Raw genomic sequence first — 25247 nt, 5'->3', positions numbered from 1 at the left:
GGGATTGGAGGGAGGGGGGGCAAGGCAGAGAAACGTGGCTGCTATAGGCAGACCTATGTACCACCAAGCCACAGGCATGAGGTCTTGGAGCTCACAGGCCCAGAAGAACAGTGGGACCTTCATCAGCTCTTTCCAAGGCAGGAGGGCTTGCAATAAAACCTGAAGTGTCTGGTATTTTGATTGTCAAAGGCCACATCTTCCAAGGTGAACGCTTTAGAGTGGCCACAGAGGGTAGTGCTGAGATTGCTAGGTGAAGGCTGCTAACAGAACAGGTTTATTCCGTGAAAAGGGATTTCTTTGGCTATAGCCAACGCTTTTTCACTAGTTGCGAGCTTGTCTTGTTGGTGGGTCCCCCCCCCTTCCTGGCACCTACTGCTTTCACCCGACAGCTCTCAGGACCCTCAGCCACACACCTGTTGCCCTTGCTCTGCTATTGCAAAGCAGAAGTGTCTCACACCTGCCATCAACCAGCACCTAAGGATTTCCTGGCCTCTGTAATGGTGTTGGCTGTCCCTTCTGTAGAGGAGGGCTTCCTACCAAATGACACCAATTATGGTTGATGCTGTTGGGGTCAGAAGGCTGGAAGCTGAGTCTTAGCTGCCAGAGCAGCTCGTAGGCAACTGCTCTTGAAGATGAGGGCGGTCTTGGCTTGGCGAGGCATGCATAAAGCTGTCTGGTGGCATCCAGAAGTGTGCAGCATGTTGCAGGCTTCCCAGGTTGTATGTAAGTTATTCTCTTCCATTTCCTACTGGTAACAAGAGAGGGATACCCACTGAAGACATGGATGGGACCACCATGGCTGGGTGTTTTGCTGGGGTATCCCTGGTGCCACCTCCATGTGCAGAATAGCACCAAAGCGGGGTGTTTCTTGCTCTTTCTGTTTTTTTGCATTTACTCTTGTAGTAGGTTTCCCATGGCTTCACCTGACTAGTGCCTGTGTGGCTGATGGGCCGAAGTGCTGCAAAGGAATGTGGAATATCTGGTAAACCCGTCACCACCAAAGCACCTGAGCTGAAGGCTGGAACTCCTCTCCCAGTGAAGCTGAAGGCAGGGGTGAGCCTGCAGTGCTGCGTTTCATTACTTATTGTACTGACTTAGCTCAGAAGAGAGTAGGGGGAATGTTGTTTCCTTGATCTTACTGTCTTTTAGTTTCACACAAGAAACAAAGCTCGCTCTTTTCGCCATGCTGAAGTACACAGCTGTGCACCTCTGCAGACTGCGTTGAAGGAGTCACTGTGATCTGTTTTAAACACTTGACAGCTCCGTCATTAATTGTTGGAAAGCCTGCCCGATAATGCAGCGGAGTCTGGAGCCTGCAGAATGTTACTGTGAGTGATACGTATCTGTATATCCTATAACGTTGGAAGAACTGTTGAATCCTGTGAAGCTCTTGGCTTTGGAGTCGCTTTTCAGGCACATTTTTCCTTGTAACTGAATTCCAAGTTTGTTAGCGGCTCTCCCTCCCCCTTTTCTTTCCCCCCCTTCAAGAGGGACACTCGTTTAAAGAAAGATACAACCGTCTTCACGCCACACTCCCCTCTCTAAAGAGGAATGGAGGTGACATACTGTGCATTGAAGAACAATTGCAAATCAAGGCAAGGGACAGTTGCCTTCTTATATCCTACTTGAGGTGTAGATGGGACTAGTACCTCTTAGGAAGTTGTTCAACACTTCCTATCATAAGACCTCTATTCAGTTGCTTATCACTAGTCCAATCTCTAACTGTTCTTACTGGCATTTTTAGTGCCACGCATGTGACTTACGCTGGATTTTTCCTGGCATGGTGTCATCTGAAATGGTTCAACCATTTCCAAGAATGAGATGAGGAGAAAAAATAATTTTTTTTTCTTCCATGTTTGAAAAAACTCAGAAAGCAAGATTTTTATTTTTTTTTGTCATTTCACTGAGATACTCTCCTGATTTTCTCCTTCTGAATGAGAGGCTGAGATGTTGCTGAGGAACCACAGGTTGCTGAAGCTCACCTCATTTTTAATGCTGGCTGTTTGTTAGACGTTCATTCCAGGTAATTTGTCTGAGCTGAGCTTCTTCCATCCTCTCTGGAGAAAGATGGAGATGTTCAGTCAGCCCATCTGAAAGTAGGTACCTAATAGAAGTGAAATGAATTGCACCCTGGAGGTTAATGACAGAGATAGTTTAGAAAAAATGTTTAAACTAGACTCCTCATTTTTAGACAGATGAGTTCAACCCTCTGAGGTTGAGGAAGAGCCTGCTGTTGTTTCTGTGAAAAGCTGATTGTTTTCAGCTGTGTTATATGTTTTGGAGAAAAGAAAAACAAGAAGATGTATCAGTTTGCTCATGGTGGTGAGAGTCTGGTAAATGCTTTGATGAGTCCACTGGAATAGTGCATTGTTGTGGCACTTATCCCAAAAACAAGAGGGTGTATTTCATGCATGAACCTTCCTAACGACTCTCATGGTATCATGATGCTAGGGAGGAGGTCAAAAAGCTTCTGTCTCTCCTGCAGTCTTGGTGGCTTCAGTTCTGCTGGTGCCTAGGAGACATGGAGGAGGTATGCAACCAGACTTCAAATGCAGAGGGAGTTCTGGGAGCTGAACGTGGTGGAGAAGGCAACAAAGGGAGCAGCTAGACACAAGAAGCCTGACACAGGAAGACAAAGGGGGAAGTGAGGTCTGGCAGGAGGTCTGGGACTTGAAATGCTACCGAGAGCCAGCAGGGAAGAGGAGGCCGATACCAGGAGAACTGGAAGGATGGGAAGACAAAGTGAAACTGAGAGAGCACACATGAGAAGGGAAAGCAACTGAGGCTGTTGATGGGGCAAGGAATGTCAGGGTGGTAAGCAGAGGTTCAAAATTCAAGAAAGACCAAGTCCAAGAGGACAAGAAACTCAGTTGTGGAGGCAGCAGCACAGAAAGAGGCAGAACAAGGACGGGCTGTGGGAGACAGGCAGAAAAATTCAGGCTTGGATGGGAACCAGGGAAGAATGATCTGGGATGTCCTGTGGAAAAAACTGGCTGTGTCACAACGACCATGTTCAGGGGAACCAGCTACTGCTGTGTGAATAACCTGGATTTTGGCACTTACAGGGCTTCTAGCTCCTGGCATATAACATCCTCTGTGGGTATAATACTGTATAGAGTTAATGTATTTTTTCATCTGGATTTTTCTCTCTGCTCTATTTCTTGTGCTAACCTTTCCTTAGTGTTTTTCTCTACTGCTTTTTCCAGCCTTTCATGTGCAGACTTTGGGCCCAAGAAGGTTTATGCTGAACTCTCAAACATATGCTGTTCAAGTGGTTTGAAATATTGAGTGAAGTGTGTTCATCTTTCACTAGCTGGATTAAAGATACATAAGAAAATGGTTTCCAGGAAAAATAACCTTAAAAGTCTGAGGAAGAGCCTATCATCTGTTTACTTGGACGCAGTCATTCCATTCCAGCAGTCAGCCCTGTGTTGGGTATCCGCATTATGCCTGGATCTTCATCTAAATGATAATCCAGCAAACAGTTAAAATCAAAGGGGCTTCATCAGCAGATCTGGCCCTGATCTTCCAGCTCAATGAGACCAAGAGCAGTATGTTACAAGGTCCGAGGTACAGTTTGACTTTAAACACCTGCTTAAGTGCTTTTGTACTTTCAGTTGCTGGCAAAAAGTTGCTGGGATTCCTGGGTGGCAATCTGTAATTCACGCCCTTGAAAGGGGTCAGCAGAAATGGGCATCGTGCTTCTCCTGGCCTTAAAGTCTACGACTTGATCTTGGTCTCTGGCAGCACATTTCAAACCCCGGCCGATATTGTGTGTACTTGGACAATCTTGCCTTTTTACGCACTTGCTGTTCCATGACCCTCTGGCAGAATCGCTTGCCCCCATTATTCATACTGACACGGTTAGTAATGCACAGAGCCAGCCTGCAGCATCCAGCCTACAAATTGCCCTAAGGCTGCAAAAGAAAAAAAAATATATATGCAAGCATAAGCACATGTGCACAAACACGCTTTTCATGTGTTTTCACATACTATATGTGCATGCATATATTTATGCATGCTTCTCTGCACACACATATGCATTTTTTGAATACTTGTTTTGTGTCCTACTGGATGAAAACCTGAGAATGGAAAATGTGTCAGTAAACATAATGGAGCTTTTCAGAGCATTTTATTTGAAGCTGCAGCTTGCAGCTGCTTTCCAGTGAGAATAGGATAGGGAGAGAAAAAGGGAAGAAGGAAGGGAAGGGAAAAGGGAAAATGATAGGCAAAGGGGAAGGGAAGGAAAGGGAAGAGGAAAGGGAAGGGGAAAAGGACCAGAGTGAGAGAAAAGAGCAGGAGAGGGAGGAGGAGAGGAGAGAACAAAGGGAGGAAAAGAGGGGAAAAGAAAAGGAAAAGAAAATAAAAAGTGCAGATAGCAATGCTGCCAGAGTTTGTATACCTTAAAATCTGAGAGGTCCAAAAGTTCTTGACCTACATTCCGCATTTCAGAAGTGTAGTACAATAACACACTGTGGTTTGTTTAAAACATGGCAACTTGACTTGAATCTTATGTTTTGGAGAAAGATTTCGCAATGGTGCTGAGGAGAGAAAGCAAAAAGATTTAGCTGTTCCCCTTTACTATCTCCCTCCCTCTGCCTTTTGGCATGCTTGGAATCAAAACCACTTGCTCCTGAAATATTGTAACATTGCTGTTTTGATGGAGCTAGGCTTGAATTAAAACTTTTTTTTTATAAAAAAAATCCTCAAATCCACTGGGACAGGATGCTAGTATTTATAATAAAGTGGGTTTATAGACTGAATGGTTTGACATCTCATATACAGACTGGTGGAAATACACGCTGCAGAGTGGTCTGCAAGGGGACAGCCATCACGTGGTGTTCTGACTCATTCAGATGGATTTTGATTTCTGTTTGATTTAATTTCTTTCATTTCATTTTGAAGGGGCAGAGTCAAGTGCTTCGGTGCAGGGTCTGGTGCACTAATGGAATAAACAGTATTGTGGACATGTTGGCAAACTCTCAGTTTGACTTGGCTTCACTGGTCTCCAAAGAGTTATATTATTGGTTATTTATGAGTATGCGGATGACCTTTGGGCAGTGGGGAAAATGTTTATGAATCTAAAAGGCTTCGCAAACTTTAGCACAAAAGCTTGTTTTGTCCAAAAAAATGTGAACTGTAAGTGACTTCTTCATCATTCAGCCTTGCTTGTTCTCTTATTTTAAAAGACTTTGGTCATCCAGTCGAGCTGTAGAATCAAACCATGTAGCACAGATGAGCAGTCACATGCCCTGAATAGCAAAAAGTGAAAATCCAAGTGGAAAGCATGTGAGTGACTCCAAAAGAGCAGCTGGTTTTGTTCAATGGGCTGGTGAAGGCTGAGTTATTCAGAGAAGTCAAAGGGAGTTAGGTACTGCTGACCCATTACGTTTGTGGACTTCCTAACCCGTAGGGGTATACTTCTGAAAGTTGTAGATTCACTTGGGAAAAATTAGGATCAGTTTATGAACAATTTGTAAGTGGAAGAAAAAGCCAAGCTGGCGGCTGAATTTCCAATCAGTCCTACTGATAATGAATAACTTCTGCAGTTCTGCTTTCTGAAACAAACTCTGGGTTGTCCATTTCTTTGCATGTCATTTCAGGAAATTGAAAATACACAGGGGAAAAAACCCTCATTCTCTTCTTTTTGAAAGTCATCAAAGTTACTCTTTTTTAGCCTTATTTTTTTCAGTGCTTTTTATTTTTTCTGTTGCTAGTGCCCCAGCATGATTTGAGTGCTGTTCCAGGGTCAGTATTTGCAGCTAGAAAAAGGACTTGCCAGAATTGATTGGTGCATCCTACTTGCAAAAAGCCTGATCCCTTTTTACATGCTGTCTTAATGTGCTCTCTTTGCCCATTGTAGGTAAAGTCCAAAGTATGCCACACTGGGGATTTGTAACGTTTAGTGTGTTGCTCCCCCAATGAAAGCCAAGAAATGTTGGCTATTTAACTTCCTTGCACCTGGCTTCAGCTCCCAGAATAAATCAGAGCAGCCTAAAGCTTATTATAAATTACTCCTGGTTGCTGGTGACTCCTGGGGAGTCAGGCAAGGATCAAAAGGGAGTAAAAAACAGCCCAGCCACAGCTTCTTTCCGTTTCTGCGGCTGATGCTAAGTTTAGGCATCACTGCAGTGGCTTTGTGCCCTGATGGTTTCTTTTTTTGGGGAGGATCCTTGACCTATGGAGGAAGAGCATTGCCCACTGCTTTGTGCTCTACAGGTCCTGTTACAATGCTGCCACTAAACTTCTGAAGATGGACTGCAAAGTTCAAGCAATGCTTAATCCTGTTTAAGACACTCTGGCATTCTGTCTGTGGCCTGGAGAGTTTAGCAGTGCTTCCCAGGGCAGAAAGGATTTTCTGCTCGTTGCACCAGTGTAAGGCTGGACAATTTGTGGAGCTGTCTGGTAGGACAGAACCAGGAGTGAGAGCAGAGTCCAGCCTGATTTCTCCTGTTATCGGTGGTGTAATTGCAATGTTGGGAGGAAATCTGGTACACCCAACTACTAAAAGGATGGATGTGGTGTACACAATGTTATCATGCATGATGTGCCTTGAAATAGTGAAAAGAGAGATACAGTTTTGGGTGAACATGTCGACTTTGTTATTCTGTTATATGTACATGAGTGTTCCTCTTCAAAACCTTGTCCCAGATGCTTGTCCCTTCTAGATAGCTGTGGCCATATGATTAGAGCAACCTGTGATCTGCCATCAGAAAGATGCAAAATAATTTATCAGGAAGGAAGTTAGCAACCAGGGTTGTCAATTCTGGGACAATCTTCCTGTATTTGGTGTTTTGTCTTCTCCAAAGACTAAGCTCCTGGAGTCACGGGATTTATATGAGATCTGTAAGTTTGAGCTTGGAAAAAACCCAACCAAACCCCACCCTTATACATGCAGAGTTTGACGGCATAAATCTTAAAACCTCAGAAAAACACATGGCAAAGAAAGGAAGGTCTGTCTTTGGGGGTTTTAAATAATAAAGGGCTTGTGATTATTTAAAGCTGGTCTCTCAATGTTCTGAACGCGTCTTATGATATTTGGATCCATAGAGCTGGTGACGCCGACCAGGCACCTATAAAATGCTGAGATCACTCCTTAGAACACCCCTTGTTATGGGCAATATAATAAAACCTGGGGTATAACCCTCACCTATGTTTCATAGCTGGGTTAAAAAAACCTCTCAGAAGAGACCCCTTCCTGTTATGTTCAGTCATGCTTTCCACAAGGGAATCTCGCCATGGAGCTATTCAAGCGTTGGTATGGTTTGTTTTCCCTCTCTTTTAATGAACCATTCACAGACTTCAAGCTCTAAGAACCAGAGCAAGGGAAAATCAAACTGGGAGATGAAAGAGAGGGAAGACCTCGCGTTTCCGCCTGATTGCAGAAAAGGGGGGCTGGAGGGGAAAAACGCCCTTTGCAGCATGCCTCGGGGCTTGTCCCACAGGAGAAGAGACAGCTTGCTGGAAGAGGGCTTTGATCAGTTCCTGACCGCTGAGATATGCTTGCTGGTGCGGAGGGGGGCGGAGTGGGGGAAGAGAAGCCGGAAAGCATGGGAGGGAAGGGAGAGCTGTGCTGGGTTTCTCAGGCTGCCCGGGCTCCCCACAGTCTCTGCAGTTGGGCTGCCCTAACCTTCCTCCCTTAGCGTCCAGCTGGCCATGACTGGGCTGTACCCACCATGGGGCTGAGGTCCAGGACAGGAGGGTGGATCAGAGCTAACTGCCTGATGCATCTTTGCTTTATGCTGGTTTTGGTGGTGTCTAGTGCTGCCCTGCCTCCATGTGATGGGCAGCTACTTCTCTGCTGATGGCACTCGAGGGACAAGGAGCTGCAGGCTGCCCTGAGCGAGAGGACGTGGCTCCTGTGAGTCTGTCCCTGTGCCGTGCAGCTGGCATTTGCTCCTGGAGCATCTTTCCTGCATCGCTGAAGAATCCCTAGCCCCATCAGCAACTGGAGAGAGCAAACTGCTCTGGACTGACAGTGGCCCTTGGGAGCATGCACAGCTCGTAGCCCTCACCTCTCCCTCTGCCTGGCTGGGGCGGGAGCACCCGTTGTCCTGCCAAGCTCTCCTGCTGCTTGCTACTGCCTGCACGGGTGTTTCTCACCAGGGAGGGCTTGTGCCACTTGGCTGTCTTGCTCTGTGTTCATGTCCCATAGTGCTACGAATTATTTAGAGGCTGTTCTCTGCCTCACCGATTCACCGCCACGCACTACAGTGTCACTGGGTCTGGATTCAGTGGGATTCATTCCTCTCTTCTCCTCCCTGGCAGACACTGCTGAATGGTTTTCAGAGGTTATACCCTGGGCTGTAAACTTGTAGGATGGTGGAAATGGCTATTGTCAAGACTTTTACTCTATCTCTCTGACTCTGTCAAAGCTTTTCTGATGGTAATTACTCAGGAGAACCCTGGAGGAAACCATGCCTCACTTTCCTTTCAGACCCTTTGTTATTTTTTGTATAATAAATATGTTAAATAGCTGGTGTCTGAGAAGCATGACATTTTAAGTGCTTAATTTAACTAAGCCTCCTTTGAATGATGGCAAGATCTTGCTGCACCCTTTGGGGTGTTGGTCTAATACCGGAGTGACTCTGTCAGATGTCACATGGATGCCAGTGAGGTTACCTCCGCTTGGTGCTGACCTGTGTGGTCGTTCAGGCAAAGATAACTCAAATGATAGATTCTGAAATGAAAACCACTGGCATCTGGAGAGCTTTCACAGAACAGGACTTTGGATTTGCAAAGACAGGTAGCTCTGCATGTCTGCCCTTCCAGATCACCTTGTGTGCAGCACTAAAACCCAGGAGGAGAGAGCCTTCTTCCACAGCAGCTTGAAATTCATATACAGCAGCTGAGAAAGCAATCTGTCTTGTTTACAGGCAAGCGCGGGATTTGTGTATGCATGTGTCTGACTGACTGCTGGCGAATGCATCTCTTTGGCTGCTTGGCGGGTCCATCTTCGTGCAACATGCTTTTCAGGCATAATTCTGCTTTTTATTAGAGCAAACTGGCAGTGAAGGAAATGGGGATGGTGTGTTATGTGTTACTGGGGCAAGGGAAGGGAACTGGTGGTAATTCCTTCTTTAATCAAACCCAGCTTTGGGATAGACAGAAAAGACCTTGATAAACCTTTCTTCCCTGCAGAGGACTCTGTAGAGTCCTCCTCTTGGATCCAACCCCAGGTTTTGTCACAGTCGAGTTTTGGAGGCTGTTTTCCCCCCATCCGCCAGGTAGCTAGCCTCGGTGTCCACTACAGGGAGCAACGCTGAGGAAAATTTTATCTGGCCCTGCCTTTTGCTATTTGAACCTCAGAGCTCAGGGATTGTTATTTTAGTATTTTTCAGGGCAGTTTTCTGCTTGTGAAGTTTCGGACAATTGCAAGTCGGGTATCTTCAGGCAAATGCTTTGCAAGCGTTTTGCATGGACTGCCATCACTACCCTCGGTGCTTAGATCCTTATGGCCAGAAGCAACCATGAAAGTCCTTTAGTCTGGCGTAGTGCAGCACCGACTGTGGAGTGAGGCACATTCACGTCGGGGTCAGGCAGTCTCCCCTCTGTTCCTACATTCGTCCTGAGCATCTGCGCAGCTGTGCCAGACAGGAGGCTTTTTAAACATCACTGTTTGGGATCCTGGGGGAAGGATGCTGTGCTCTTGTAAGGTAAAGGGAGATGGGAGATGTGGTTGGGTAGGTCACAGTTGCAGAGGGGTTGAGATAAATCTGGGGATGGCAGGCACCCCTCTGCTAAGCGTCAGCATGGAGAGATCTTTTGACAAGGCTGGCTTCTGCTAGGTCTGCATCTGCCTGCACCTGCAGGCTCATTTCTTAACTCGCTCCCAAAACCTCTCCTTTTTCCAGGATTTTTTTCTCCTCCCCTCCCTGGGAGCCCAGTACAGCTTAGGAACTGCTGTAGCAACTGTGTCTCTTCCCTGACCTGAGGCTGGCAGGAGCCAGAGCAGGCAGGTGAGCCACAGAAAGGGGGATAGAGTTGTTTAGTCTGGGATGCTATTAGTGGAGGCAAGCAGCAACTGGAGAGCATGCTCAGGGGCTGAGGGAGGGGAAACGTGTGTTTTAAGATCGAGCAGCTTGAGGGAATAGGTGGGACCAATTTCCACACACACACACTAAGAAGAAAAGTAGACACAAGGGTGGGCCCATTTGTCACCTGTCTACCACTCCCTAGGGTTAATCTTCTGTCTGAATCATGTCATAGGGATTAGGAGCTGGGAGGAAAGGAACTATAGCTCTTTTTAGGAGGGTAGAGGGAAAAGGAGGATTTATTTTATTTTATTTTTTATTTTAATTTTTTAATATTTTAAAAATATTTTTTTAAAGTATCTTTTTTTAATATTTTTTTTTCCTGGGAGGGAGCTGAAGACAAAAGGATCTCTGAAGAAAGTTGTTAGTGGACAGGGTAAAAGGGAGGGAAAACTGTATCCTGTAAAGAAGGAGAGGCAAGCTCCCGTCCAGCTGCCATGGAGCTAACTGTCTGTCTTGCTTTTTCCTCGTTTGCTTCAGTGGAAATCAGGGTTAACAGCACACACAGGGACAGCGCAGAGGGGGACAGCCCATTTGATGGAGTGAAGACACTCATCCAAAACTGACAGCTGCCTAAAAGGCACTGTAGGAAGCCTGTTCAGTAAAGACAGCTGTGTGGAGAGAAGCAAAATCGAGCAGGAAAGGGACAGTGTGGCTGGAGCTTGGGCAGGGAGAAGTCGGGAAAGCTGTGAGCTAATCCCAGCTCCACCACTGGATGCCTGTGGGATACTGGGTAAGTCACCTGTGTGCCTTCCTAGTCTGTTCTCCCTTGCCTGTCCAGAGAGCAAATCCAGCTCTCAGTTTTGCTGGGTGACTTGGTGTAGGAAAGTGTTTTGTTTGGGCTTCTCTGCGCAGTGGTCCTTTAGCACTGGGTCTCTAAATGCTTGCCTGCACTGGTGCTTTTGTCACCACTACAACACAGATATCTTCCTGCCCTCCATCACATGAATGCAAGTTTCTAGAGATGCTTGGCCGGAGACCTCTGAGAGGAGAGAGAGGATACAGTTAGCATGGATCTTGAAACACAGTTTGAGCCCTGAGATTCATGGTTACTCGGGGGCTGGTTAGTTATAATTGACAATGGGTTCGTGTTCATTCTAGTAGTTTCACCTGCTTCTGCAACTGAGCTCTGTCGACATGAACAGATTAAATGCAAGTTCTGGCCCCTTTCTTAAACACAGGCTTGCTTTGTGCCAAAGCTGGAGCTGTGGGAGGGAAGCGTATGGACATGGGGTACCACAAAGCTGGTTGGAGCCGTGTACCTCTGGAGGCAGGAGAGCATCCTGGGGTGGAGTAAGTCCATGTGTGCTCTTTCCTCCATTTCTGTTGTTGGTCATGACAGAAGCTGGATATGGAGGTAGATGGACCTTTGCTCTGAGCTGGTGTGGCTGTCCTAGCGTTGTTACTGTATCGATGTAGTTACGAAAGCCTCGAGCACCTCGGTCCCTGTATGCTTCAAATCCCTCAAAGGGATCCCCAGATCCATTGAACCATAAAAGTGCTCTGGCAGTCCTACATGGAAGTGTGGGCTTTTCTGTCCAAACCTGAACCCAGCTGTGTATTGCACAACTCACCTGCTTTCCCCAGAGCCCTGCTAGCCCTACCGATGGGCTCACACACACCATGTCCCCCCCCCCGGCTGAGTCTCTGAGCTGAACTGGCCACCCACGTCCAGTTCAAAGAGACTTTGCAGGGCCATCTTCCCTCCGCTGAGCATGCAGAGTCCCTGCTGCCCTTCCCAAGGGTGCTGTGTACGTGTGGGGCTCTCCAGCTGCCCAGGACAGCGTGTGGAAGAGGATTATTTTGGGAATGAGTCCCATGACTGCGCGGGGTTTGCTGCCCTCCTATGGCTTTGCCCGGCGCGGCTGGGTCCAGGGCACCGATGGGGTGGCTGGTGGTGGCCGATGGGGCCAGCTCCGCCGGCCTGGCCCTGCCTCATCCTCCTCGTTCAGACTCTCCCTGTGCTCTTGAGCAGCTGATAGGTTGGAGTCTGGGCTCCCATTCAACCGATTGCATAAATGTAGCAGAACAACAAGGTTTCCCCAAAGCAGCTCCATCTGTGCAGGGCACTTGTTCCTCAGGACTCCCTTGGTCGTGCTGTGCTTTGCTGGAGTTTGTGCCAAACCCAGTACCCGAGTTTAAAAATAACATTTGGGTGTGACAGCTCCATTATTTACCTAGGAGCCAACACTGTCTGGTAGGCAGAGCCAAACGGCTGGAAGTCTGGGGCAAGGCATTCTCTTCTCATCTACCACTGTGTTGTGTATTACCTCCTGCTGCCTCAGTTTCCCTGCTGGCAAATCAGTGTTAATGAAAAACTGCTCATGATAACTTCTGCAAGGCTTAATTACTTTAACGATCTTGGTTAGGACTTTCCTCCAGAATCCATGAGCCATATAATGCTAAGGCAGACCGAATAGGTGGACCCCTTTGTTGGTGACCAAACTTTGAAAGAAGCTATTGACACAGAAATATGTAGTAAAGGACATGCTGGACCTATGACAGTGGCAAGGATATGTTGCTGGTTCACCCTTTACCCCCAGAAAAAATCGTTGCACACTCCATTCCCCTTCATTTTCAGCACTGCTGGCTCTGTCTGTGCTTTTTCACTTCAATGACAACTCAATGCCAGGCATCTTTTCTTCCTGACTCTGTACATTAATGATGTCTTAACCTATGCAAACAACTATAACATATATGGAGAGTCACCTTGTATAGTTGGTTGCTTCTTTTTTTCTTTTTTTCTTTTTTTTTTTTTAAATCAAACCTCAGAGATTTTCTTCAGTGTCTGAGAATCTTCATTCAAATAATCATGTCCATTATGGACAAATGTGGTCTAGGAGGCATGAAGGTTGTGACAGCCTCATATGGGACAGCACAAGCTTCAGGAGGTGTGAAAAAACATTTTGACCTCTGATTGAAACTGGAAGCAACATGGTGTGATGGAGCACTGTCCTGGCTTAAAAATAGCTCCCTCCCAAGCCTTCCTTTCCTCTCCACATTCCCCTTAAGGGAATGGTTTAATACCATGGGGAAAGACTGTCTGGTAGACTATCAAGTAATGCAACTGGTAGAAGACTGGAGGTTGTGTATTTCTTTGGGTCCTTATGATGTACAAAGAAATGTCCCAAAAATTGGGTTTTTCAAATTCTCTGAAGGAGATCATCTTTTTCCTGTCTCCTTGAGCCAGAATAGGGGTTGAGTTTCCAGATTATGTGCTGGGAAACTGAGCACTACAGGTGTCAGGAATCTGAGCTTGCTGGAGGACTTCTTGGAGTTCTCTCATGGGTACTGGGAATGTCCTCCCACCATAAGCTGAAGGCACAGAGCTATTGCATTTTAATAAATGCCAAGTTTTCTGTCAGATGTCCATTAAACCCTGGAGTGCCATGGATTTTTTTGAAGAAGGCTAGATTCTTGGTGGTGTGAATCCATGTGGTTCCACTGACTGTCTTGCAGCTAAGCCAGATTTCTGCCAGCTGGAAAGCCATCCTGAAGAGCTTAAAGCAGCCCGTCTAGAATTCACTCCCAACTCCTCCCATCTTGTGATGACAGGTTTCCACTCCCATTTCCATTCTGCAGATGGCCAACAACTTCTGGGCCAGACAAAACTGGAATTTCTAGGATAGCTCAGATCAGACCTTGACTTGAAGCCAAACTCTACAGATGTTTGGGGCTTCGTTTTGGGCCATCCAGTAACAGACCTACCTACTGGATCTGGAGCAAGAAGCAGTGTTTGAAGTGGTTTCCCATCAGACACCTATGGGCATCTAGTAGGAGGAGACAAGACCACCCTGCCTCGTCCATTGACTCTACAGTTGCAGAGCTGGGCATGTCCCTGACACAGGACAAAGGATCGTTGGTGGAGTAATTAATTTTTTTCTTTTTCTTTTTTTCTTTTTTTTCCCCCCTGATCCTTTGTTTTTCTTGTTACCGAGGCAGGGAAGAAAAAAAAGAAGAAAAAAGAAATTCCAGAGTGAGCAGGAGACAGGGAGTAAAATTAGCCAAGGAGCTTCAAAATAAATGTGTGGCTTACACTTAGAAGAGCTTGTTTTTGTTTACTGTTTGTTTTGAATTTCCACTCTTTGCCCTCAGATCAAGCTCCAGGAGAAGGGGGAGCCTGGAAGGAGGCCTCAGATGTCTGTGCAACTCTTAAACGCTGTGAAAGGAACCCTGATGAAAGGTTAAGGCAGAGGGATGGATGACACCCAACAAGAGGCGTGTGCAGCAGTTTTGATGGCTTTTTGCTGTAGAGTCCTTGTTTCCAGAGAATTTAACCCTCCTTGCGATGGCTAGGAAAGGCGGTCAAAAGGGGAAGGCCAATCTCTGTTAACCTCTTCAGTGCTGTGCTTCCCCAATGATGGTTGTCACCTGCATCACAGGAGAGGCTAAAATCTGAGACCAAGTGGTCTGTACCTACGTGTACATCGTATGAGAGGATTCCTTCTTGTCTAGCAGACACGACAGAAGCACAAGACACACAGAGAAATTGCAAGAGCTCTCTCACTTCTGTTAAGCAAAATCTAGTCTGGATGATTTCTAAGCAAAGAATTGATAAACTTTTAACACACTAATGATCCCATTAGAGCTGGCTGCATATGTAAAATAAAGCATAAGCTTAATAAATGCTTAGTAAGTGCTTTGCTACACCGAGTGAGGAATTCTGATGTCTTAAGGCATAAGACAACTCTGAGAAGACTTAGGAATAAACAGTCTGAGTGGGTAAAATTTCTTATTGACTACCACAACAGAGAATTTTAGCATCCTTTTTGTTTACAGACTGCTTAGTTTCTGATCCTGGTGACTGCTGAAATCAGGTTCCTCATGTAGATTGCTCCCTGGTTTGAAGCCATGGGGTTGTTCCAATGTTCTCTGTCCTGTAAACATCTCCTAGAACATGGCACACCGCTTCATCTGTCTCTTGTTAAGTAGAGAATGTGATTATTATTACTAAGCACAGAGTTGTCAAACCAATCTGGTGTCTCCAGACTTCACCAAGGATCAGGCAGTTTCACCAAGATGCCATCTTCTTGACAGCTGACACAGAGAAAGCTAAGAAACATTTTAAAAAAATAAAAATGAAATATACTGTACACAAGCAAAACTGCCAAAATGCAGGCGGAGTGCATGTCAGGGAATTATTTACAGTGGCTGAAGTTTGAAATCTATTGAGGCTGAAGTTAAAATATCAGCTGGGATCCCAGCCCAATCTTGGTCACAAACGGAACACGTCAAAAAGTGCTCAGGAAATAAGCGGAGGCCCTGCTGAGCAAAGCCAGCTCTTCTGTGACTGCTCCTTCCCACCCAGAGCTCCAGCAGAGAAAGAAAAGCCCTGCTAAGAGAATGAGAGCAGCTGAAGGGAACAAGTGTCATTGCAGTGCAGTGTCCTCTGGAGAGCCAGGGAGCTGCTAGGGAAGGGCACTTCAGGTAGCGATGCCCTCGTAGCAGAGGCAGGGAGAATCTAATGTCTATCTCAGTTATTGTGGGTAGTAACAGGACCATAGTATGTTAAAATATCAGGCTAATTTTGCAGCTGGCATGGCTTGGTGTTTCTCCACTGATTGTGATAGTTCCATGGTGGAGAGACTGGGTGAGGACCTGGTTTGTTGGCAGCACCCTGTAGAGCACCTCAGACCAGGTGGGACCCCCTGAGCACAGACACTGCAGGAGCAGGGCTGAGAAGGGTGTGCCGTCTCGGTGGCCGTGCCTTTGGCACAGTGGATGGTGAGTGCCATGTAGAAGTAGTTTTACAAAGGCAGGGAATAGGCATGCACCAGTGGCGTAGCTCATGTTGGTGTCATCACCAGACCCAGGCAGGAGATTCTGTAACTACTGCTGGTGTAAGACCATGAAGGAAAGGGAGTGTGAGGGGAAAAGGGGGATTACTTTGTGGGATGCCTGCCTGCTGCTAAATTCTCAGACACACTCACAGACTTGGTCCTCTCAGGACAGGCAGGCTTCCCCTTCCATTTCTCAGCTCCTTGGTGTCTCCCGAGACAGGCAACAGCAACACCATGTGTTTGTCTGCTGCTGCTGCCTGGGCTTCTGGTGTCATCCTCCCCCTGGATGGATCCACTTTTCCTTGAGAGGAAGGCAGAGATTGATACAGACCGTGGACTGCACTTGTTCCTCATGCTGGAAAGAAGAGTGGGACCCGTCTGTCTCCCGTGATCACAGCATGTCTATGATTGGACCTTTCCCTCTGAAGTGTTAGGTGAGACTTGTGTAAAGTGCCCTTCATGTGCACCTGCTTGAGCTCACTTCCTGATGGGTCTAGGTAACCTCCTTCAAGGCTAATCGCAACCAAGGAAGTGACTCTATTTGCTAGTCCACTCTGTTACCCAGCACCCGTACAACACCTTTAACTGACCTGAATAAAAAGCAGGAGGTGATCAGTTTATCTCATGGACATTATAGTGAATGCTGATACCTTTCAACCTACTACTGTCCTAGATCAAAGCCGGATACAGGTAGCAAAATCTTGGAACTGTACCATAGCTCCTCTGATCCATCCAGTGGCTTTTATTCCATTGTCCTCACCTGGAGTTGGAAAATACTTGCTGTGTAGGAGAACCCGCCCTGGAGATCCCTCCCCATCCACATGCACGTCACCTTCCTGGGAGTGCTAGGAGGGAGGCCATGGAGAGCAATGCTGTGTGATCTGGTGTGGAGCACCGCAAGCGAAATGAAGCATTTCTCCTCCCCGGGGAACACTCACATGCTCTGAACAGCAGCAGCAGCGGTGTGAGGATAACCCCAGCGTGGGCAGGGGGCTGACTCATCCCTTCAGAAGAGGCAACACTGTTTATTAATCAATGCTCCTTTGAAGTGGAAAAATGGAGAAAACCTCTCATGGCCAACGTTGTGATTAACCATCTAATTGTTCTGCTGGTATGTTTGCTTAAGGGGTTTCCTTTGCTCTGTGTACATTAAGAAATAGTTTCTCATCCTACCGTTGTTGCACCCAGATGATAGTCATTAGCAATGTACCAGACAGACTCATTGTATATGCCTTGTCCTGGAGCTTTTTTTTTTTTAATCCCTGGGTCCATCTCTGTTGAAGTGACTTCAGTGTTGGAGGGAGAATGACAGCTCTTCAGAGTTAAGTCCTCTGTTTGTTCAGAAAACAATCAGGGAGTCTCTTCATGGAACAGAATCAATTCCTTGTCCCTGCCAACAGATCCTTCAGTCATCTTTTCCATCATGCGAGATGGTGCCGCAAGTGATGGAGAGTGCCTCAACATCCTTTTCTGGGAGAAGACCCATCAGACCGGGCTGCGGGCGCTTGCTGGGTACTCAGCCCTGGCTGAAATGCAGAATCACAGCCTCTCCCCCCAGCTCTGAGCATGCATATCCCAGATAAGACTGGTGTGGAGCACAGGATATTGAAGGGAGCTGGCACACCTGGCCCTAGCTGTGGGGATGTTTCCTCTTCAGCACACACAGGCTTACACAAGGGCTTAAGTTTTGTTGACACTCTGTGCCTCCTAGACTTTTCCTGTCTTTGCATGAAATATTGGACTGGACTTAAGTCTTGGGACTTGGCAGAGGATATATGGATGGGCTTTAGTTTGATCTGCAGTATGAGTAAGAAAGAAGATCACTTTGTCTTTGCCTGCCTTGATACCTATCTGTCTGTGAATATGGGAAAGCAGGAGAAGTGCATCTCAGTGAGCAAAAAATGAAAGAAAATAGTATCAGTGGAGTACAACTAGTTCTGGACATTTTTGTCTAATCATTCACTCCAGTTAAATGTTCCATTTCAGGTACAGATCCCATAAAAATACATTTCAGTAACATTTCAAGCCATTTCTTACTATATCCAACAAACCAAAAGGAAGTTTTGAAATGACAAGTAGGTTAAAGCCAGGCAAGACTTGTTCAGTCTCACTGACATTGTTGTTCCCTCCTATGCCACAGTGCACGTGGTGAGCTTTGCAAAAGCGCTCATTTCCTTAACCCTGCTCCCATGGAAGTCCATGAAAGTGTTAGTGTGTTTGTCACCAGACCCCAGAACACCTTAGATGTTCCCCTACATTGCGCACGATGCAATAGTGCAATTCAGAAAGGTATTTTCGTGCACTGGGCAACTGTGTTGTAACCAAAGTGTGCCGAGTGGCTTCTGCTCTGTTTGGTGCTGCAAGGCTGGGGACTGCAGCTAGAGGGGGTGAGCAGGCAGAAGATAGTTTCAGCTAAAATTTCACATTTGAAACTTTTCATCTTGCCGCTCTCTTTCCTCCGTCCCCTGATCTCGGTGGCACCTGCCTTCGTTGCAGGCATACCTGTCTCCAGTAGACTCCTATGTGCATTCCTACTATCACGCAGGTAGACGTGATATGTGTGTGTATATGTGCCTGTGCATGAGCAGCGTATCTGACGATTATCATTAGTTACTATGATTTGTGGTGAGACATAATGTGAGGTCTCAACTGGTGGCTGAGGTTGGAGTGCATGAAGTGTTGTGCACACGTCATGAGTAAATGGCCCTTTCTCCCGAGATCTTGCAGTCCAAGTATATGATTAGGAACAACAGATGGATACCACAAACAGACAGGCGGCGTGGGTGGGGGAGGAGCACAAAATACCACCGAGATAATTAAGATGAATGATTAATGACTCGTATGGGTAAGAAGGGGCCAAAACACGCTAGCTGAATATTTGCTGGTGATGCTTCACAAGAGCCTCGGCAGAGGTGGACAACAGATATATCATATTTTGGACTTGCTCATCATCCAGACTGCTAAATTTGTTCTCAGTCCATGTTTGTAGCAGTTCAGTTCTAACGTTATGCTGTAGCTACACTGTAAGGATGGTGTAACTACAGTGTATTCTGTACGGAATGCAAACCCAACCACACTGAAACACTAGTCCTTACAGGAATTTTGATCTCGTAGGATCTGATCCAACACCCACTGGAGTCAGTGAGCTCTTGACCCGTATGGGATTTGGGACAGTCCCAGAATATTCAAGTGGGCAAAATAATTGAGATACATATTTAAAATGATAAGAAGAAACTCTTTGTATGAAATGCATTTAATATATTTCTGTTTGCATGTACACATTTTTACTGTGTGAAATCAGACTGGTTTTATATCTGCCGCATCTATCTTAACATGTGGTGTATGTTACAGTGGACTGATCAGTTACATGATTAAAATACATGGTAAACAGATTCACAGCATGCTTAGCACTAGCAGTTTCATGTTTTTGAAGTGATTTTTAACCTCAGTCTTTTTGGTTTTGTTGTTGCTTGTTTCTTTTCCCTTGAGAGATTACCCATTGGTTTCCTAAGTTGGCTCGGTTTGTCTCACAAAACTTCTTCCGCTATTTTTATGGTAGTTGAGTGGCTGGCTAGACTGAGAGGTTACCACTTGGACAGGTTGGATGTTGGTAGAAGAGGATCACATGCAGCAGCTCCCCTTGGTGTGGATAAACACAAAACATCAGTGTCATGGGGCTGGCAGGTTCCACCACCATGGCATTCACTTAGAAGTAAATGCAGGGAAGGGGAAGGATGCAGAAGGTGCCAAGGAAAGATTTCTTGCTTCATCACACAGCATTTGGTTGTGGCTCTGGTCTGCGTAAAAGCCCGTGCAGATAGGTGGCTGAGTGGGATTTTGGATCATTCGACACCACTCTGGAGAGGGTTGCATATGCACAACTTCGGACCATTCCCCTGAGTGAGCTCAAGTAATTACAAAGTCATTTCCAGTAAGTCCCTACCTCTAAGGCCAGGGTTGCTCTGACAACCACTCTGGGTGGATCATCTGTGGGAACTGGACCTGGAGCCTCTGGATCCGAAAGGACAAGCCTCTATTGTTAGAGCTAGAAGCTGAAAACCTTTCCTATGACAGTAGCAGCAGCCTCATTTGTGGACCCCTCTGCCACTCAGGAGGATGAAAGCTCCACTTGGGCATCACGAGTTATGCTGCGACAGAGGTCACAGGGGCTGGGTCCAGCCTGGTGTCCACAGATGCTGTGTGTGTGCTCATCGTTCGGTTGTATCTGAGGTGAAAGCTCCGTGTGTAAATGGGCATGTCTTCACAAGGAGGTATGATGGACTTGCACACTTTCCTCAGTGTCTAGGTGTTTGTTGTATCTATTAACATGGGTTATATTTTCACATGTCTGGGGGTCAATGGAGCATGGATTTGTGTGCACGTGATGGACCAAAGGGAAATATTTGCAGCTGCTGTCACATGCACGCGAAGAAATCTTGTGCTCCTTTTGAAGCAGAGATTTTCAGACAGCCAGACTTGGTGTGAGGATTCAGAGGAGGATGCTGGCTCTGATGCCAAACTTGTGGTTTCCTCTAACTCATTTTGCAGGGCCTCCCTTTGCTGACTAGAAAGCCTTCACTTGAAATGCAATTACCCAGATGTAGAGAAGAGAAGAGTACAGGCACAGCCCAGCCATACCAGAAAAGAGGAAATTTCCTCTGCTCCTTCACCATCAGCAGTGGCAGATTTTCTACACTTTCCAGATAAAGAGGGAAAGACTTGGACTGGATCCTTGTGTAAATGCATAGCTGCACAGCCCTATTGTCTTCAGCAGAACTTTGCCAGTAAATCTGAGATCATAAAAAGAGGTAGGTAGATTTAGGGTCAGGTATAATCTCATCAGTAGTGCAAATCAGTGGTTTTATTGGAGTCAATGGAGCAGTATCAGTGGAGAATCTGACCTTTTGTGTGCACCCAACTGATGGTAACATTGTAGTGAACTTCCTCCTAAAAACTGCATTGCTTTTGTTAACTCTTACATTCATTCTGATCTGCCATCCTTTAAAAAAATTATTTATTTTTTGTGATGCACTGAGAGGCTGATCTCTGACATTTTCAGCATTTCTGGTTCTGGGATTAACTGAACTAACTGTGGATTGACACATGTACCTTTGTACTTCATCATATCATTCTTGCTCTCTGATTCTTTCCCGGGTCTTTGTGCAGCAATGGACACAGTGGTTACCTCTTCACTGGTGCTGTCTAAGCACCTGTCCTCCCTCAATGAAGTCTCTGCTTGGAAGGGGACTGCTGACAGTGGTGGGCCATGCCAGGAATCTGGATCTGGGATATCTGCTTTCTCCTTTTCCGACTGGAGATACTAGGAAGAAGAACTGACTGTGATGATAGTATTGAATTCTGAATATGAGTCAAGAAGACCATGGAGCTGGAAACAGTCACTTTCCTTCATCCCTGCAAAGAGGATCCATCTAAATCTGAACTGCTGGATGATGGATGGGGTCTGAAGGGGTAGTTGTGCTGGATGATTGTGCTGTATTCTCTGGTCCACACACAGCAGCTGTTAGTGGAGGTAGAGCTGCTGTCACTTGTCCTCATTCATTCACAGGGTCATCTCTGAAGCCCATGTAGAGACATGGTGTGCACCAGACTTATGCCCGTTTGCTCAGAGAGAAGGCGTTCCTATCATAGAGGGTACTGCCACCTCTGGTTCCCCCAGTCAGAAGGGCCTGTGGACTGCCCCATGAAACAGAGATACTTCCTTGTGAGAAAGGACTGAAATTTCCTATATATCTTTCCAGTAAACCTCAGCTTTACTTGTCCCTTCTGTGGCACTAGGAGGTAGGAAAAGCTCCAACCCGTGAGGGCCAACAAGCAGGTGAGCAAGTGGTGTAGTGTTTGAGAAGGGGGCTGTGTGGGACTTGCTCCTGAGACAAAGGAGACAATCCTAGTTTAGGGGCATAGACAGGCTTGTCACAGGTGTGTCTGATGGGTCTTTGGAGAGTCACAGCAGCCTTACTGCTGAGGGACTACCTCTGCTTCTAGATGAACTTAATTAAACTGACCCAGGCAAAAGACTTTTACCACCAACTAGCTAGGGCTCACTGAAGGCTTGTGGCTAAGGGACTAGGTAGGGAAGAGGATGGTGTGGCTGTGCCTTTCTTTTCAAAAGAGGAAAATAACGATTATAGTTATGGTTATTGGAGAGGTTCAAAGGCTGGTGGAGCACAGAAGTGAGACTGGGGAAAGGTATGGCTGTGGATGGATATTATCCTACTTAGAGTTTCTGGCAGAGGCCATGTAGGCCTGGAACAGCTAGAGTGCATGGGAGAGAAGGTTTGAAGGCTGAAGCTGCAGCTAAGGCCACTTGTCTTCAGCTGATAAGCTGGAGAGGTGAGGAGGCTACAGGTGTGATGGAGTTCTAACAAGCAGAAGACTACAAAGGGCAGGTGCTCACCTAGGGCAAAGGACATGTACTTGTGTGACTATGAGGGTAAAATGGAGGAAGGGGATTGCTAGTGGATGAGACCTAAAAATAAAGGTTGGTTTTGCTGAGGAGGTGAAAGAAATAGGAACAAAAGACATGTCGGTAAAGCAAAGGGGAAGAGCAACCAGCCCCACAAGAAGAAAGGTGTGACCCACAGTGGTAGCTGAGGAATGGAGCTGAAGAAGGAGCAAGGACACAGAGAAACTAGGATGTTGAAGATGGAGGAGAATATCTGTAGCTTCAGGAAAGAAAAATCAGGTACATAAGCATGTGGTAATGGATAAATATCAGTGGGTAAATGGATGGGTAGATGAGAGAAAGAAAGCACTGATGCTTGTTTGCATGGGTCATATGTTAGTGGTAAGATAGTGCCTAATCTGTTTGGGGTATGGAGTTGGATCAATAAGAGACAGCCAAATTATATCTATGTAAAATGTTGTGAGTCTCGGTAACAAAATATAATTTATATTAATCATACTAGGTGTGAAAGTGAACATCTTGGGGTAAATGAAAGGACAGTGAAACATAAATATTGTTGAATGTAATCGGTTGCTCAGGAAAGGCAGAGATGGAATATAACCTTGTCCATGTATGTAGAAATATCGCTATATTTCTGTGAAGAAACTGGTAAGGGTAGCATGGATGAGAACTGGATGTGTGTTGGTCAGAACAATTCTGGCTATGAGTTTCTAGCACTGATGCTCTTCCATAGGGCCCAGACTCATTTGATATGTTGTTGTGGCTTTGATTTCTCAGATATAGATTGAAAAGCCTCAAGAAATTTTTAGCAAGAATGGCTGATGAATTATTTTTTCAAACAGATCTTTCTCCTTCAGTCAGTTTTGGTATTGCTTCTTTTTGGTACAGAAACTGGAAAGCTATAGAAGGGCTAGCGACCGTGAGTTGATTAGTTTTTAAATTAAATGGAAGACTAAATAAAACTATCCTTGCAGCTCAGTTTATCAATTTTAAAAGGGTGAACTTCTCAGAGAGGTTAGCATGCTCAGCTGGATTAAGGGGCCCAGCCACTTAGATGTGGAGGATTTCTCCAAGTACGGGGCACTGCAGCTGTTGGGAATTGGTGTGTCAGGTGAGGGCAGAGGACTGGGGAAGGGTTTCTGGGCTTACATTAACACACAAGGAAAAAGCATGTGCTGGTTAGCTATGAGGAATGTTTGCCCAAGACAAAAGGATATGCAAGGTCTTCCTAAGCAGTCAAGAAATCAGGTTCTGGGATTGTTTGTTGACATCAAAAATCAGTTTTTTTGTTGTTCCTTAAAAAAAGGCAGGGGCAGGGTTATATGGTAGTTGGGTCATTAAATTCTGTCTTATTATATGAGCTAAGAGCAATCTGTCTGTGGTCTTAAGATGAAGGGATGTTTATAAATATGCAAGTTGTATGGAGACAATGTTCAAGCTACTGTGTACCGGGGGAGATGAAAGCAGAAATGCGTAAATAAAATCTGTTGGGGGGCCCAGCTGAACACTGCATGCTGCAATCATTCCCTAGCCTTGGGCAGCAAGGCAGGCTCAGAAGTCCCTCTTGCTAGCAGCCATTTTATAAATATGTGGGGGCCTCAGCTCTACTGTAGCTGCACAGAAAAGTTGTGCTCAATCCCCTGTTTGTATGTGTTTGCTGTGTGGCTCAGTATCCCACATCTGAAATGGCTGTCGGTGCCCCAGACAGGCCACAGCTGTTTGAAGTCAGACAGTCTCTCATCAGGTTGTGCGAAGGTGAAGGCACTTCTTACAGAGAGCAGTTTGTTCCTGCTCTGCTCGCCACAATGGGGCTTTCCCTCTGGGAGGGGGTCTAGGATTAGAAGTCCACACTGGCCTCCTGTGAGAAACGGGGGGTGAGGTGTCTCCCATGTATCACTGCAAAGTGGCAGTTGTGTCATCTTCTGGGTTTTATTGAGGAAGGTCTTTACTGCAACATGACGCATAAGGTGAGGAGCCATTAGCCAGTCACTGTTTGGTCTTGTGGTCCCTGTTGTTGTTGTTGTGTATTCACGTATCAACTAATTTTGGGTGAAGAAAGATCTAACTCATGTGAGTGCAGCATGCGTCAATGGAGGAGCAGAAGTCTGCTGTGCATTTGTGCTGTGTTTGCATTTTGATTTCTTGCACTAATCTTACTTAAGAGGTTTCTATTCTTTTCTGTGCTGTTTACTGATTCCTCGAAGAACTGCTTTAATAAAATACATGACCCAGAGTCAGTCCTAGATAGAGTGACTCTGGCTGCTCTCCATTAAGATCTTAATTTCTCATGAACTGTTAGCAGGGGAGTGTGACAAAGACATCTGTCACAGTGGACTGGTTGCTTGTGGCTGCCATGGCTTGGATCAAGTACTTGTTCCTCTGACTTGTGCACCCATGTCTATTGTGTACGTGTCTTCTGCATACTTGAGTGGTAGTCAAACCGCTCATTAACATGTTGTAAAGAATTCTGAGAAGAGGGAGGCATTTCTTGGGACAATCCATCTTTTTGGGGTTTTCCTGAGCTCAGATCATAGTATTGCATCTTTGTGATTGTCTTGTTGCATTATTATACAGCTGCATTGATTCATCAGGATAGATGTTGGTGTGAGTGCTTGGTGTTTCACAGTCCAGCTTCTCTTCTGCTGGAAGCCATTTTGAAGGTGAAGAGGGAGTGTGCACCAAGTACCCAACTGTATGAGTTGATCGCTGATGGGGAGGATGTCTGGTGTGAAACTTTCCTACTGTACCTAAAGCTCTTATGGATTTCTGGTTTAGCCTCAAGGGAGGAGGGTGTTCAAGCATGTGCATTGAGCCCCAAATTGGTAGGACCTACTGGCTTTAAGCACACATATGAAGTGCCCCTCGACCACAGAACTGAATAGGTGCTACAGAAAATGCCACTCTACAAGTTTGTTCAGCTAGCAACTGTGACTGTTGTTTCACAAGTAGGTCATGAATACGTCCACTGACCTGAAGTCTCCAGGGAACTTAGATTTTTATGCCACTAGT

The 25247-nt window shown here is 46.0% G+C and overlaps 1 long non-coding RNA gene across 1 annotated transcript; it reads left to right on the top strand.

The window, feature by feature from the left end:
• The first annotated feature begins 433 nt into the window (after positions 1 to 433).
• On the top strand, positions 434 to 5716 carry LOC141950057 (uncharacterized). The gene is made up of 3 exons (XR_012630917.1): positions 434 to 1053; positions 1150 to 1328; positions 3207 to 5716. It is a non-coding gene; the product is annotated as an uncharacterized LOC141950057 (long non-coding RNA).
• Positions 5717 to 25247: the final 19531 nt, after the last annotated feature.

This window comes from Strix uralensis, chromosome 15 (assembly GCF_047716275.1).
Source record: "Strix uralensis isolate ZFMK-TIS-50842 chromosome 15, bStrUra1, whole genome shotgun sequence".
In the NCBI taxonomy this organism is placed as follows: Eukaryota; Metazoa; Chordata; class Aves; order Strigiformes; family Strigidae; genus Strix; species Strix uralensis.
This window is presented reverse-complemented; position numbering and strand designations above follow the sequence as displayed.